The following is a 17,352-nucleotide window of genomic DNA, read 5'->3' on the forward strand; positions in this document are numbered from 1 at the left end:
CCAGACACCAGGACACTACGTCCTGAGGCCTCAGGCCGCCTCCCGCAGGTGGAACCCGACGGCAGGCTGTGTACCCGGCGGAGCGTCCGAGACCGCTGCTTCCATTCCGCATCTGATGCATCCTGCGCTCCTCAGGCCTGGTGTTCCATAGGATCTGTAGCCGTGTTTGTTCCCCCCGAGGGGGAGGGAAATGAGGGTTTTTCAAAAAGCTTTTCTGAGAGAGAATTCCTACACAGTTCGCCCCTTTCAAGCCTACAGTTCAATGGATTTTTAGTATGTTCCCAGAGTTGCGCAGCCATCATCACTATCTAATTTTAGGACTTTTTCATTACCCCAAAAAAGAAGCCCCAACTTATTTCTAGTTTTCCCTAATTCTCCTCCCTACCCTCCACCCTCCACCCCGGGTCTTTGTTTTGTTGTTAGTGCCATGGTGACTCCCAGTGACCCCATGGACAGCAGAGTGGAACCCTGCCTGGTCCTTTTGCGCCATCCTCTCAGCTCCAGCGCTCTATCAGGGTTTTCATGGTCAGTATTTTTGGAAGCGGGTGGCCAGGTCCTCCTTCTTAGTCTGTCTTAGTCTGGAAGCTCTGCTGAAACCTGTCCACCATGGGTGACCCTGCTGATGTGTGAAATACCGGTGGCAATGCTTTCAGTGTCACAGCAACATGCAGCCACTACAGTATGACAACCAAGAGATGGGTGGTGTGGTTTCCTAGGAACTAGGAACCCTAGTTCTGAACCCTAACCACTGGACCACTAGGGTTGGCTACTCCTTGTGTAGGCAACCACTAGTGTACGTTCTGCCTCTATAGATATGCTTATTCTGGACATTTCATGTAAGTGGAATCCCACAATTTGTGATCTTTTATGCATGGTTTCTTTCCCTTAGCATGATGTTTTCAAGCTTCATCTGACTTGTAGCACGTCAGTACAGTCTTGCTCAGCATGATGACATTTCGATCAAAGATGGATGATTTATACAAAGGTGGTCCCATAAGGTTAGTATCATATAGCCTAGGTATGTCGTAGGCTGTACCATCTAGGTTTACGTAAGTACACCGTATGATGTTCGCACAATGACGGAATCACCTAATGACGCATTTCTCAGAACATATCCTGGTCATTAAGTGACACACTTCATTTCCTTTGTTGCTAAATAATATTATGACTATCCCACATTTTAAATAACCCTTCATCCATTTATCAACATTTGGGTTATTTCTGCTTTTTGGCAATTATGGATGATGTTGCTGTGAACATTTGTGTGAAAAGTCTTCGTGTGGGTGTATGCTTTCATTTCTCTTGGGTATATACCAGGGAATTACTGGGTCATATAGTAACTCTGTGTTTAACCTTTTGAGGAGCTACCAAACTGTTTTCCAAAGTGACTGTACCATTTTACATCTCCACTAGCAATATGTGAGGATCCCAGTTTCTCCTGTATTTGTCAATGCTTGTTATTATCTGTCTTTTTGATTATCACCATCCTACTGTGTGTGAAGTGCTATCTCATTGTAGGGAAATGCGTTTTTAACAGTTGTTTCCTCATTATAAAAATGTTATAGAAACAATTTGGAATAATTTGAAAAAATTACTTTTAATATATGTATATATTTCTTTCCAGACATGGTTTATATAATACATGGTTTTAAAAATAAAAGTAAAAAAACTTTTGACGTTCAATCATAAACATGTTGTGTTTATGTAAACTCTTCCTACACATTATTTAAAATAACTATGATATTCTCTGAGGTGGATATACCATATTAACTTAACCGTTCTATTTTTCTTTGACGTTTAGGTAGTTTTCAATATTTTGATGTTATAAGACTTATGTTTTTCCACATAATTGTTTTTGCTTAAAATTGATCTTGTTCCAAAAAGCATCAATATTTTCCTGAATTTCAGGAAAACCCAAGGTTCTACCCATGGGCTGCTGCTCTTTTCTTTCTACTGAGTTATCCACTCAAGTCATTAGTTATCAGTGCTAACTTCTTCTCTGAGCTGCAGACTCATAAATTCAATTGCTTCCTAACCTCGGTTTCCCACAAGTACCCCAGACCAAAGATCTTCAAAACTTAACCCATTATCTTCCTCTATCACCAACCTCTTCTTCCTTTTTATTTCCAGCACCAATAATTAGCACCCAGTCATCCAAGGAAGAAAGACAGGAGCCATTTTTCCCCTTCATCCTTCACAATAACTAGTCAGTCACAAGTTTTGCTGATTTTGTCTGCTTTTTCTAATGTCTGTGTCTTCTCCCAGTTTTCCCTACTACACTGGTTTTCAGGCTCTCAACATCTCTCACCTAAGCTGCGCAGTAGCCTCCTACTTGATTTCTAATCCCTCAGCGCTGTCCCTCTTAAATTCTTTCCCCTCTCTAGCTCTAGACAACCTGCCCACCACAAAATCATCATGAAACACCCCTACTTAAAATCCTTCAGCGATCCTCTATTGCCTAGTAAATAAAGTCTATATTTCTTAATATGGTGTAAAGGGCTTTCTATTTTTGTAGATTTTGGTACTCTCTGCTCTATATCTGTTACTAGAATAATAGATAAATGTCTACATTTTCCCCTGAAGTCCCCATGCCGTTCAGTGCTTCCATGTATTTGTTTATTATGTTTTTTCTGTCTTGAATTTCTTCACCACTTTTTTTCTCCTGCCTAATTACTTACTGTCCTTCAAGCCCAAGCTCAGGCATCATCTCCTTCAGAAAATCTACCTTGAAGTTCCAGAGTGGGCCAATGACCCTTCTTTCTGCTCCACATAGTGTTGATCTCTATCTTGCACTTCAACATCCTTTTAAACCTACCTCCTGAGAATAAAGTTTCTTATAATTTCAATATCTATAGTCATTCCGTTCATTCCTTTTTCTTCTGTTTATAATTTTTGTTGACTCCTGCTCATGGTGGTTTGATTCCTCATATGTTTGCTAGATTTTATCAAGAGCTTGTATTTGTCTGAACTTTAACTGTGAGAATCCTGAGGGACCCGAACTGAGATGATTTGCCTTGGTTTCTCCTGGGTGCTAGGGGTCACTACCAATCAGGAACTGTTTCAATTTAATTTATTGGATTGAGGTTTCTTGAACTGTGATTGTAGCATAAATTCAAATCCCAGCATGAGAATAAGGCTGGTTACAAAACATTAGGGAAGACTATTAAAATTATTGATGTTTTAAAATCCAGTGCCAGCAGATATACTGACTTGCTTGTAGGTTCAATTTGCCAGCATATAGATTTTTCCAAGTTTATCTTTTCAACTAAATATATATCCAGTTTGGGTGCCTGGATATCTGTGGAGGTCTCAGAGTCAACTGCACACTTCTTTAGGTTCAAATCCTATTACTTGGTTAACCAGCAAAACTCTAGATTCCCAGGGATATGTCAGAGCTTTTCAAAGCCCTCTCTTGACATCTGTTCCACAGTTTTTGTTTTTTTTTAAATGTTACTGTTACTGAAAGTTTCTGAACTTGGTGCCAATCCAAATAATGAGAACAGAGTTTTGGGTAAAAAGGAAGAAAACAGTTTTATTATTTTCTTTCCCAGGCAAAGGGGGTACCAGTTAGCTAATGCCTTAGGAGCTACTGGCTCCCTGTTAAGAAATGGGTAAAGGGTTTTAAAGGTTTGCTGCTTGTAGGGAAGGAGAGCCTGTGACCTTGCTGATTAGTGCTTTCCCACCAGCCTGTGTTTGGCCTCATGAGGCTGCTTGCAGAGAGGTGAATGGTGAGATAAGGGAATCTGCAGGTGGCTAACCTTGGTTGTCTCCCTCCGTGGTAGATGGTGGATTTTGGTGCCAGGAAGCCAAGGAGTTGGGGCCTGGGAAGCTTCAGTTTCTTGATATTCTCTGGACATCAATTTTCCTGTAATAAACTTCAAGGACCCATGATTAGCCAAAACTTTAGTGTGAGTCCAGTGTGAGGCCACCTGGGCTTTAACAATTTGTAACTTATATTTGGTTGTAAAGCTTAGGGAGTCAAAGGTTAAAGAAACAGATATTTACATATGAGTGTAACTAAAGAAGCAGGGAAAGGGGATGAGTGCTTTCTGGTTTTAACCCTGTATATGCTGGGTTTAATGCAGGGGAACCAATATGAGGGCCCGTGTTAATTAAAAGCGTGTAACGTTACCTATTGTTTGCCCCATCTCCTATCTACCACTTTAGGCAGCCACATGTTAACTAACAAAGCTCTACGTTTTTGGTTTTGACACACTTCCAGGGCATCCCTGGTTTCCATGTTGGCTTACCACTTTAGTTTCAGCTCTAGAATGTAAGAGTGTATGTGTGTGTGTGCGCACGCGTGCGTATGTAAACATTTAGTACTTCTCTTACTTTCTTGTGAGTTTAGCATTTAAAAGTATGTTTGAAAGTAATGTCAGTGAAAATGGCAAAGTAGAGTCCTCCAGATATTCTTCCCTTTATAAAAGCAACAAGAACACTTGGGGAAAATGGTGAGAATCAACTTTTTCAAAACTCTGTAAATTAACCAAAGGCTTGCAGCCATTTGGGGAGCATTTATTTAAGAACATAGGCTGAAGTTTGGTGGGACCAGGAGGCTCTGTGATGTTCTAACTTGCCCTATTCCTATCACACCCTCCCCAGCTCCATGGTAGCCTTGAAAACCAACATCCTGCAGTCATGGTAAAAACCAGGCTCTTGGATGCCATTGGAGGGAATAAAAGGAGATTGGACTCATTCAAAGCCCCATTCCCAGAGAACTGTCATTATTTGACCCATCTAGTGGGTCCCTGGAAAACCCCACTCAAAAGACTGCCTTTGACCTGACTTGTAGCTCCTCCAGCCTCTTCCCTGAGGACATTTGTTGAAAACAATCAATCAGAGGCAATTGTCAAATGTCATAGCTTCCTGAGGTGTAAATAGCAGTTGGGGCAAACAATAGGCTAACCAAAATGCTTAAAAGAAAAAGCTGTGGAATGAGATGTCCATAGGGAGCTTTGAAAAACTGCAACACATTCCCAGGAATCTAGAAGGACACCTGCACATCTTGGGATGTGCACATGTCCAGGACTTTGCATACTTAGGAGAGATGTGAAAAGGCCCAAAGCTCTCACCTCTGGCTAACCTTGAGGCTATGCTCAAGAAGAAAATGAAGGTTATAGTGGAGTTGTAAACTTTTTGGCTAAATGTTGAAGGCATACTCTAACGTGCACACAAAGCTCCTTCTTAACAACTGAGAGACTTAGTGGTTCCAGACATCTGAGGGAATCTCTGTCCAATTATTAGCTGACCATTATGCAAATCAAGCTGACTTTAGTGGTCACACTGCACAGAGAATGGAGAGTTTACAGAATTAGTTCAGGAAAGTCATTAAACAAACACACAAAAAAACAGCATCAATAAACCCTGAGGAAAGGGAAAAGTCTGATTTCCAGTTGTTAATATTCTTTTTTATTTTTCAGTGAGGAAGATTGGCCCTGAGCGAACATCTGTGCCAGTCTTCCTCTATTTTGTATGTGGGATGCCACCTCAGCATGGCTTGATGAATGGTGTGTAGGTCCACACCTAGGAACCCCAAACCCCAGGCTTCTGAAGCAGATTGTGCAAACTTAACCACTGTATCACCAGGCCAGCCCCTCTTATAGTCTTCAAAAAGTCCAGTTTTCAACAAAAAATTAAGAGACATAGAAAGAAGCAAGGGCTGTGACCTTCAGAAGAGTTTCTTGGCCTTTTTTTCATCCTCTTATATGAGACAGGAAGGCTAGAGGGGGATTGGGTTCTCTTGTTACCCTCCCCCTAGGCCAGATAAGGCTGTGATAGAGTAGTTTCTCTTTAGGGCAGGTCTTTCTCACAGAGAATAGAATGCTCTGAGCATATTTCAAAATGATCTGGCCTTTAAGTCATCAACCTGACACTTAAGTCAGTGACCGTTTTATTCATTTTTGTATCTTGCAAAGTGCTTTAGAGAAATACTAAATAAATATGACTTTAATCTTTTTTTTCCCATGTCTTCAACTGTGGCCATTTACTCAATACCAGGACATGTACCAATACAGACTGTCAAACTTAACTGTCTTTATTTATTCCTCTTTTTGTGGTAATTTTTATATCGTAATTTCCAAACAGAAATTTCTAATGCTTTATCTATATTTTTAAATCTTTATTTCCATATTTGTTTTCATTTGTTTAGCATTTGCTTCTGCCTTTCAGATTTACTGTACTAGGAATATGGGTGTATTTTTGATTTACACGTAATATTTGATTGCTTTCTTTCAATCCTGTGAAATCATAGCCCGAGTAAATGAAATGTTTTTTTCCTGAGTCTTGTATTAACCTTGCCTATTTTAGTCAAATTTAATATTAGCTGGAAAACATTGAGCCCTCTGGTCATTCTCTTCAATCCACAGGGAAAGCCAAAAACTTATGGTAACCTTCTTCAGAGTCAAAATATATAAGATGCATCCCCTCCATCAGATGCAAAAAAAAAAAAAAGAAAAAGTAACAGGTGAGACAGTCTACTCTGAGATTATTATCCTGGGATCTTTGATCTTGGTACCCCTCCCTCCCAACATTTCTTTAAGAAGAACAGCATCTGTGTGTCTGTTATTTGTTTTTTGAAAAAACTTATTTTATTGAAGTTATATTGGCCTACAACATTGTGTAAATTTCAGTTGTACATTATTATATTTCAGTTTCTGTATAGACTGCAGGTGTTCACCACCAATAGTCTAGTTTTTATCCATTACCATACATATGTGCCCCTTTACCCCTTTCATCCTCCCCCCATGCTCTTCCCCTCTGGTGACAACTAATCTGTTCTCCTTATCCGTGTGTTTGTTTATCTTCCACATATGAGTGAAATTATATGGTGTGTGCGTCTGTCTTTAAGTCCCTGCAGTCTAGAACCCAGTTCATTCTATTCCTCACTCTATTATGATCTCAGGAATGTCAGGAATCTCTTCTTTGGGACTGCCATGGAGATGGAGTTCTTGTTTCAGTACTGGCTTGTACCCAGCACAGGTAAAGACCTAAGGATGGGGGTCTCTGGACAAGGACATCCCATCCCATCCTCTGCCCACTATATTGCCCTCTCATCCTCAGAGAGTTAGAGTGTAACATTTTAGAGGCGGCTGGGTTACGGAGGGGAAGAAGAAGGGTGGAGAGAAGGGGCAGGATGGGGGGCTCTGGGGCCCAAAGACAGGAAGGTTTGCCTTGCGCTCACCTATGGGGAGCATTAATTAACATTTCTCTCCCACGCAGAGACCTCCCAGAGCCCCCTCACCCTTGGGGGACTGGGGACAACTAGGTGGATGTAGGACCAAGTAGCAGTAACCTTGTTGCAGGCCGGGAATTGGGCCAAGATGACTTAACGGGCTTGGTTTTGGGAAATTAAAAATTAAAAAGAATGAAAAAAAAAGGAAAGGCATTATCCCGAAAGACAACAGGAGAGAAAACTACTACTAGGATTTCAAGTTAAGTTCTCTCCCATTTAGGAAAAGTTGTACCCAAGTCAAATATCTGAGTCCTGCACCCTACGGCCCCACCGTCCCACCACCCCTCTGCCCCTCGGCCCCTCTACCCTTCTGCCCCAGCCCCTTGTGAGCTGCAGTGCCTCATCGAAAGCAGCTTATCGACAGGTAAGCGAATCTTGGGTTTGTAGGGGAGGGTTACCCCCAAGAAATCCATCTCTCCGTTGGCCCTTCCTGGTTCTCTGGGCCGCCTCTCTGGAACAGATGGCAGTGGCCTCGGAGCTTTGAGATTACTGTTTCCATTGCACATGAGCTGGTATCCCTTGAAAGTATGGCATTTACTGGTGTTCTTTTGGGCCCCAAGCCCAATACTCAAAATCAACATTTATGCCCAAATTAATCTGTCTTTTAAAAGTATTTTTCTATTTGTTTTCACTTTTCTCTCCTTGCCCAGAGTTTAGGTGCTTGTGGCACGTTTTTCAGTGTAGATATAATGTTGCTACTGATTAACTTGACAGTGGACTTGGTAGTGTCTTTTTACTCTCTAGTGACTTCCAGTTTTCTTACATGACATAAATCTGCTCTGTGAAATGTTGAGAGGCACATCTCTTTGCTTTCCTAGCCCTTTGATTTATTCTACAGAATATTTCAGGGTTAAAATATCGTGAATCAGTATGATGATGTAAAATTGGTTTGAAACGGGTTTTGTTTCACTTTCTGGGTCCTGTGTAGCAAGTGAACAATCTTTAAAGCGCCCTATCCTTGAGCCAAACTTGAATTTTATTGAACATTCAAAAAATGTTTTCCTCTATTTCTTGAACTAAAATAAAATACTGAGGGCAAGTACACAATGCCTATTTCACAGGATTGATAAAATTGCACAGTATTGTAGATTTCATGTTTGTGGATTCAAAACTTTAGAAATGCTGATCCATACCTAGTAAGTTCTATGTGTGACTTTCTTTCTAAGTTGGGAATATCATTTGTGTTTTAAACTCATTGAATATAAAAATACATGCTTTTCCTTTTCTTAGATTGATTTAGAGTAAATTCAACCACATGACTGCAACAATACTATGAAGAGGAATAGTTTAGATCTCTGGTTCAGCTGTTGCAGAAGTAATACGTAAGTGATAAGATTCAAATTCACTGAATTTTAAACATAATTCTCAGCCTTGGTTAATCGAATAGGGAATACATGCGTCCCTTCTTTCATAATAGATGTAGACTGTATGCAAATGAAATTTGTCAAACTCAGAATTTAAAGACCTTGTTTTATGCCTGTAATTTCCTTAAAAATAGCACAGCTTAGGCAGTGTGCCAGTAATAAAATGCATGTGCCAGTCATGGTCCCTTTAAGCTCCTCCAGGGGTGACTGGTTGCTCTGTCCATGGATGGTGAGCTAGTGTTCAACTCAGGAAGCCATTTTCCAGAGAAGGCCACTGCAAGGGCTTCCGTTGTCCCATCTTGATCAACACCTGAAACACTGTTAATTCCCACAGTGAAGGTCACAAATGAATTTTTCTTAGTGACATTAGTGGCTTGCAAATCAGCATGATAGATGTTGGAATTGTAGGAATATTCAAGATCTGTGGAATTGGCTGAAATATTTTAGGGACAGCCCATTCTTGCATCAACAGGTTATCAGAATCAAATGAGTGAGGCTTGTAGTATATATACCCTTAGGGATGACACCAGAGGCTTTATCCTTATAGTGTCTCAAGCCATTGATTTAGGAAGATTTCAGCCTCTAGAATATGGGGAATCTATTGGAAATGAGCCTTTCATATAAGGTGATGTTTGGAGGACCTAAAAGGACAGACAGCTTACAAATGGTTGTGCCTGCTTACTACTGAATGTTTCATTAAATGAATGTCTGTATGTATGGCATATTTTGTCTAAGACCTGCTTTTGTTGTAACCTGGTAGCATGACTTAAAGGTGTAGCTACTCTTCAACTACCCTAGATTTCTACTGTGGCTCCTCCTACCAAAAAGCACCTAAGAATTGTGCACGACCAAGTTAGTTTAGGTCAGTTTGCAAAACCCACTTCCCTTAGAAGGCAGTTTAGCTACCTGCTTATTCATGTCCCATGAAGGAGTCACATCTATGTCCCCAAGCAGTTTATCAAGCTAGTCTTTCAGGTTTCATATACTACTCTCCTTGAAAGGAGTTCAGGTAATATCTAGGGACAGCTCATGCCCTATGGGTAGATTGGTGCCCCAAGCAACATTCTTAGCAGTCCTGGCCTGTCATCTGGATCTCAGGGGTAATTTGTGTACCTGCCAGTTCTCTTTCTCAGAAGCTGTCTGGAAAATCCAGTAATCATTCAATAGGCTACCTATGTCAGAAACTTAAATTCTTACCTTTTTGGTTACCCAAATATTTTTCCCTGATGTAATTTATTAGTGTATTCTGCATAGTCAATCCTGGTAGTCTTCCTGTTGAAAAGCAACTGATACATAGAGAGGTCTTTCTTTTTGAGGTAATCTTTTCTCTTAAGGCCTGAAGGGACTTCTGTGAGCCATGCTTCATGGGCATCAGTACACCCATCTAAAACTGGGACTGCTCCTTTCATGAACCATCAGCCCAGGCCAAGGGGTTTGATGACCCATATTCTAGCTCTTCTTTCCAGACAGTTTGCAAGAATAACATAATCTATCTGTGCTTAGAGTTCTAAGCTATTGATTAGAGTCCAAAATTGGTTTGTAGGGTGGAATAAAGGAAAACTATTTGATACAGTGTTTCTAAAATGTGTTCCTCACGTATTTCCACTGTGAGAAAGAGGTTTTTGTGGTCAAATAAGTTCAGGAATCTTTGCATACTCTGGTCTCTCTCAGATAATCACAATGCTTATTAGTATACAAGTCCTACACACAAAAAAATGTGTGCAATCAATAATTTCTTAATTTTATTGAACATTTGGAGAGTTAGGAAAGTGTTGTGGCTAAGAGCATGGATTCATTAACAGATGGATTCAGCTCTCAGCTCTACCATTTCAGGCTGGTGATGATGGGCAAGTTACTCACCATCTCTGTAGCCCATTTCTCTCATCTATAAAATGGGGATGATAATACTATATACCTCCATGGGATTATTGTGAAAATTAAATGAATTATTTTATGTAAAGTATTTATAATAGTACTTAGCACATAAGTGCTATTATTATTATTAAATCCTATTAATATCTCCTCAAGCTACTCTTCCATTACATACACATTGGGAAATGCACTTATTAATATATTTTATGTGACCCAAGGATGCCATAAGAGCAAATGCTGGTGTGGTCATTGAAACATGTCTTGTAGAAGGCATTTCCTGTGACATTTGTGTTAAGATCATTTGCAGACTTGATGCTTACTAAGCATGTGTGATGTCCAAAAGCCCACTGAAGAAAACTTTCCAATGCAAAAAAATGTTTAAAAGACAGATATATTGAAATGATGGAAAAATGGAATCTCCAAACATTTCAGTTGTCACCAGGAAGACCTAATACAATGTCTAAAACCTACTTTTAGATACTTTTGAAATGAGAGAGAGATGATTCAGTTAATAAAAAGTAAGTTATGAGGTTAAAATATCTACTTGTTCTAAAATTTCAGCATTCATTTTCTTAGTGTATGACTATTCTTACGACTCTTTCTAAAGACATTTGAATGCAAACTCTTAAAATACTGTAAAAATCTTTCAGGTGAGATGATAGCAAATAATTTTGTGCCTTTTTAAAGGAAAGATGAAAGTTTGAATACCACTTTCGGATCACGTGCCTCCTCTTTTAAATGTCACACAGCTGTTGCATGAGTCCTATCTCTATTGTGTTGAGTAATGGTAGAGAGGATTAGACACTGGTTGGTTGCTTGATGAAACAAATTGGCTTGCCAGTTACATTTGATAGACACTACATACTGAGCATCTGCTACTCCGCTTTACATGTTCACATTTTCCAGGCACACTGATATTAACCGACATGTTAGAATCCCAGTTTATTAATTTCAGTCTGATGTGTAGTTGGAAGGGGATAGAATGCTCATTACAGTTGGTTGGCACATTCTCTTCCCAGAATAAATTTCTCCTTAGAAAACCCAGTCAAGTTTTGTTGATGAGGATAGTCAGGATAAACGCAGTTGAGTGATCTCAAGGACGTTCTGTGCCCTTTCTTCCTGTTGGGCCTCACCTTGCAAGTGGTCCAGGAAATGTCTGTCAGCCTGGTTGGAGCTCTTGGTATACTGACCAACATGAAATCTTTGGGAGTTCTTCCCCTGACTGCATATTGGCTCTGCTTCCTTACATGACATTAGAACCTGCATGTTACCATTAGTTAGATCACAGAGGATTTGGCATTATTTTTAGTTTCCTTGCTGAGACCAGAAGACCCCCTAGTTACTTTGGAAGATTTGAATGGTACTTCGGTTCCATCCATCATGCATTTACACATCATCTGTAGTCAGTTACGCATGCAGCTGACTATTCCCATTCATTTTTCGTGGATTCTTGGTTCAGAGTGTGACATCTGACATGCAGACTGAGGGTGACGGCACAGTAAGAGATTTTCTTTTGATGGTCATCATGTTTTTCTGTGAAGGATTAGCACATTTTTATGTTGCTTACTAAGCAAGAGATTTTCAAGCAGAGCGTTAGACAATCTTTTATGACTAGATTCTCAGATAACTATTTAGAAATTGTATGTTACAGCAAGAAGACAAAGTTCTATACTTCTGCTAGGTTTCATTATACTTAGCTGGAGGCTTTGACTCCCACAGTATCAACAGACGACATTAAAACAAATCTGAGGGGACAGCTAATCTTTGACAAGGGAGCTGAGGGCCTACAGTGGAGAAAAGAAAGTCTCTTTAACAAATGGTGCTGGGAAAACTGGAAATCCACATGTAAAAGAATGAAAATTGACCATTCTTTTTCACCGTTCACAAAAATAAACTCCAAATTGATCAAAGACCTAAAGATTACACCTGAAACAATGTCTTCTAGAAGAGAATATAGGCAGTACATTCTTTGACATCAGTATCAAAAGGATCTTTTCACACACCATAACTCCTCAGACGAGGGAAACAATAGAAAGAATAAACAAATGGGACTTCATCAGACTAAAGAGCTTCTTCAAGGCAGGGGAAAACAGGATTGAAACAAAAAAACAGCCCACTAGTTGGGAAAAAATATTTACAAGTTACTTACCCGACAAAGGGTTAATCTCCATAATATATAGAGAACTCACACAGCTCAACAACAAAAAATCAAACAACCCTATCAAAAATGGGCAGGGGTCATGAACAGACATTTCTCCAAAGAAGATATATGGATGGCCAGTAGACACATGAAACGATGGTCATCATCGCTGATCATCAGGGAAATGCAAATCAAAACTACAATAAGATATCACCTTACACCTGTTAGAATGGTAAAAATAACCAAAACAAAAAGTGACAAATGTTGGAGAGGTTGTAGAGAAAAAGGAACCCTCATACACTGTTGGTGGGAATGCAAACTAGTGCAGCCACTATGGAAAACAGTATGGAGATTTCTCAAAAAATTAAAAATAGAAATACCTTATGACCCAGCCATATCACTACTGTGTATCTATCCAAAGAACTTGAAATCAGCAATTCCAAAAGTCCCATGCACCCCAATGTTCATCGCAGCATTATTTACAATAGCCAAGATGTGGAAGCAACCTAAATGCCCATCAACTGATGATTGGATAAAGAAGATATGGTATATATATATATAATAGAATACTACTCAGCCAGAAAAAAAGATAAAATCGTCCCATTCACAACAACATAGATGGAACTTGAAGGTATTATGTTAAGTGAAATAAGGCAGATAGAGAAAGATGAACTCTGTATGACTCCACTCATAGGTGGAAGTTAAACATAGAGACAAAGAGAACTGATCGGTGGTTACCAGGGGAAAGGGGGGGTGGGGGGAGGGCACAAAGGGTGAAGTGGTGCACCTACAACATGACTAACAATAATGTACAACTGAAATTTCACAAGGTTGTAAACTATCATAATCTTAATAAAAAATTAAAAAAAAACAAATCTGAGGACAAAATTGTACAGTGCCAGATGGTTATCTGACTTAGGATTTTCTGTAGAATAATAGGGTTTCTTAATTGAACTCATTTCTGGGCCATTTTTTTAGTCTTATTTCCAATCTGAGAATCCTGCAGATACAGTTTCCTCTGTTTAAACATTCCTATATGTGAGTAATCTAAGTTCTAAATAAATTAATATTTTAAGTATAACTTGGGCAACACATTTTAAAGGGAAATCTGCAGTGAATGTATCAGAAAATTAATTATTTTATTAGTACTTTATTAATAATTCACTTAAGAATATATTGAGCACCTACTGTGCACCTGGCATCAATATATGTGCTAATGATATAGATTAAGAAGCAGAGACAAGGTCTTTGTACTCTTGAAGTCTACATTTGGGCAGAAGAGGTGTAAAAGACTGAAAACAAATTAGTAAATGAAAACCAAGCAGTAATGAGAAGTCCTGTTGAAAATTAAACAAGTGATAGGGAGTGAGTGTAAGCCTACTTCTGGTTGAGGGTCAGGAAAGATCTCTTTGAGATGATGACATTTTAAATGATGTCTGATTGACAGACGAGTGGTGTGGTTCTGAGACTGGACAGTGAACCCACACCGCCGAAGCGGTGAGTGCCGAACTTTAACCACTAGGCCATCAAGGCTAGCTCTAAGGTCTGATTTTCTCAGTAAATATAATATGAGGGGGGGGTGATGGCCTCAGGCGCAGACAGTCTCAGAAACCGTGAACCACTGTGACCACTCAACTCCTGTGGTCAGGATATGTCACCTCTCAGCTCCTGGGGAAAGCAGCATTTGAGGAGGCATTTGAGGTTGTCACCTGGGGCTTTGGAGACGGAGGAGGTGGAGGAGTGAAGGCTCAAGGATTGTTCAGCCCTTCCCTGCTTTCATCAGCTAACCTAATGCTACTCTAATTTTATCCTAGCTACATCTGGGTGGTTGTTACTTGTTTCTACTGAGAAAGGCAAGTGATCGTTTCCAGGCAACTCAGGGGAGAGGCAAGAACGGTCCTTAAAATTTTCCCTCACGCTGAGCCCCTCAGGGCTGCCACCCACTGCCCCTAATCCCAGGCTACCCTCCCATTAAGAGACAGCCTTCAGGCCTCTGTCATTTCCCAGGGTTGTCACTCTTGTTATTTCTGGGAATGCATAGTTCCTTAGGACTTCTGAAGTTTTGGGAGGAGGATGCAACATGCTGTACCATTTGGCGTCTTGATAGGAACCCATGATTTCTCTGGAAATTGTCAGGGTGTGTTACTTGGATGAGAACCTTTAAGTGTATTTGAACTTTAAGATATATATACTAATGTATATTGTTGCCAGATACAGAATTAATGAAATTTGAAAGAATTTGGTGAAGAGTGCAGGCTGTCAAAAAATCAATAATATTTGTGCAATGCTGAATATTAGCATGATACTGTGAAGGTGACAGACTCAAAGTGCATTTTGCAAGTGTGTTATTTTGTAGATGAAGAAAAAGATAGAGAAAAGATTACCCAAGCCAGTTTTGAGGTGAAAAGTCTTGATTTTGGATAATATAACCAGATAACGTTTTCTGAAAGGACTGTAGAGAAAAAGAAAAAGAAAAAGAATCATTGTAAACGCATGGCCTTCACGCAGGTCAGAAAATCTTTTAATCATCATTTGGTCATCCTTGACCTTCCTACTTGTTTCTTTCCTACCAAATAACAACCAGGGACTAGGCCCTGACACTGTATGTTCATTGTTCTTGTGTATTCTCTTTCTATGTATATCTCTTTGTTAGCTCTTACTTGGATGCACCTCCCCATCCCGACACACTCAGATCCCTCTCACGTTTCCCAAATTGATTCCAGAGTGCATGAAGGAGAAACAAAGTGGTGAAGAAGGAAGGAGGTTTAATCATGAATGCTATGTCTCCCTTGTTCTCTTCATTCTCTTTCCAGTGGATACACACAGGGACACACAGACACGCACACACGCACATACAGAACCCGGAAACTGTGTCAGAGGTTCCAGTGCTGGACCCTGAAACGGATGCTTTTGTTTCTGTCGTGTTTCCTCGTGACTTTACTTTTTGTGTGCTGCAATTCTGTTGGGAAAAAGAACCTGATTATCTTCCAAAATGTCTGACTCTATTGTTTGTACATGTTTTTTACTCTATGGCAGGGTTATGGATTCTTCCCGAATGTCATCTGGCAACAGTGACAAGATGGGGTGAGTTGACATGAGTGATCTGAGTGGTGAAAGGTATGGGGGGCATCGATGGCAACAACAGGTTTCCATAAGAGACTATAAGCTTCTGTAGGTAACTTTCTTTCCTGTTGGGCCTAGGTGGCAAAAGGAAGGAGGAGTCATAAGAGGGAGACTTCTTACTCACGGTTTGTGTGTGACCCTTAGAAAGTAGTAGCCAAAGCTTTTAGGAAACTCTCAGAATGCCTGTGTGTAAGACTCTGCTAGAGTGGGCCAGGAGAGGAGAGAATCCTATTTGGAGCAGGGAGATGGTAGCAGTGGAGAGGGAGCAGTGGAGCTCTCAGCAGAAGAGAATGGAGCTAAACAGACCTCGGCTCCTTTCCTCAGCCTCCAGAGCTCTGCCACCATCTAAAGCTGGTGCCCCGAATGCCAAGCCACCATCATATTGGAGGGAGCCCGTGCCTCAGACCTGCAGTCACCTGAACCCTGTATGAGGAACAGAAAAGACATACATGATACATGAAGGGTCAGGATGTGGTGGAGGGTGTTGAGGATCAGGAAATTAGGAGGAGCTGGGGAAATGTGTACCTACAACCTGGAGTTGAATTTTGAACTAAATTCAACCTCGATGCAATTACACGTGAGGGTAAGGTTCAGTAGTGAAGAATTGTATTTCAATATCTTCATTCATTAGGCTTTTTGACTGGCCGAAGATCTTCGTTACAACTATAGAAAGCCCTATTTCTAGGGAAGATTAAAATACTAGTTTCCAAATAAGTAATATCCAAATAATTTTTTAGGGTTCAACCAGTTTACCACTTGAAGACTACTTGTAACTAATTGCAAACAAGAGTGTAACTCTATGAAGTCACTTGGAGTCTGATCATATATGCTTTTGATTCTTTAGAAATGACCCCGATGAACTGACAGAAGTAATCTGTGATGGAACCACCAACAAAAGGTGACGTATATACTCAGAGAGAGAGAGAGAGAGAGAGAGAGAGAGAGTGAAATGCAGACGAAGCATTATCCATGGGAATGTGGAATATTCTGGACAATGATTCTAAGATCTTTTCTAAAATTTCGGATCCACTGAGCTAAGTCATGTTTATCATATTCTTAGATTCACAGAATTATGGTTCAAATAAGTTTGTCACATCACTGTCCCATGTAGGAAATCTCAAATGACATGTTGTTGCATTTCTTGGTGTTTACGTTAACATAGAACAACTCTCCAGGCTCCGTGATGATTTGTTATGAGGACCAAATAAGTGTTGAACACTTAGGATGATGTCTGGCACGTAATAAATACCATTTAAGTGCTTATTAGATGTAACAAGAGTTTTCCGTGTACTTAGTCATATCATCTGAAAAGAGCGATAATTTTCATTTTTCCTGTCCAGTCCTTATACCTCTCACTTCTTTTTCTGACGTCATTGAGCAGTGTTGGAAGGCATATGGCTCTTGGGAGGAAATAAAAGGAGGTCAGGACTGGAGAACAGGATTGAGGGAGAGAGAGGTGCGCCACAAGGATGAGGGCTGGCAGGGCCAGATTTTGAAGGGCGTTGTAGGCTCTGCTGAATGGTTTTGGCTCAATCCTAATAGCACTGGCAAGGCAATGAGGGGTCATGCTTGAGGCTCTACAAACAATACAAACTCCAATCGTGAACCGTAGACGTACC

The 17,352-nt window shown here is 40.2% G+C and overlaps 1 long non-coding RNA gene across 1 annotated transcript; it reads right to left on the reverse strand.

Moving 5' to 3' along the window:
* Positions 1 to 11,399: 11,399 nt before the first annotated feature.
* On the reverse strand, positions 11,400 to 17,321 carry LOC124234573 (uncharacterized). The gene is made up of 2 exons (XR_006887355.1): positions 16,040 to 17,321; positions 11,400 to 12,003 (listed from the first exon to the last, which is right to left on the reverse strand). It is a non-coding gene; the product is annotated as an uncharacterized LOC124234573 (long non-coding RNA).
* Between the last annotated feature and the right edge of the window lie 31 nt (positions 17,322 to 17,352).

The sequence above is a fragment of the Equus quagga genome, unplaced genomic scaffold (assembly GCF_021613505.1).
Source record: "Equus quagga isolate Etosha38 unplaced genomic scaffold, UCLA_HA_Equagga_1.0 916_RagTag, whole genome shotgun sequence".
Taxonomy (NCBI): domain Eukaryota; kingdom Metazoa; phylum Chordata; class Mammalia; order Perissodactyla; family Equidae; genus Equus; species Equus quagga.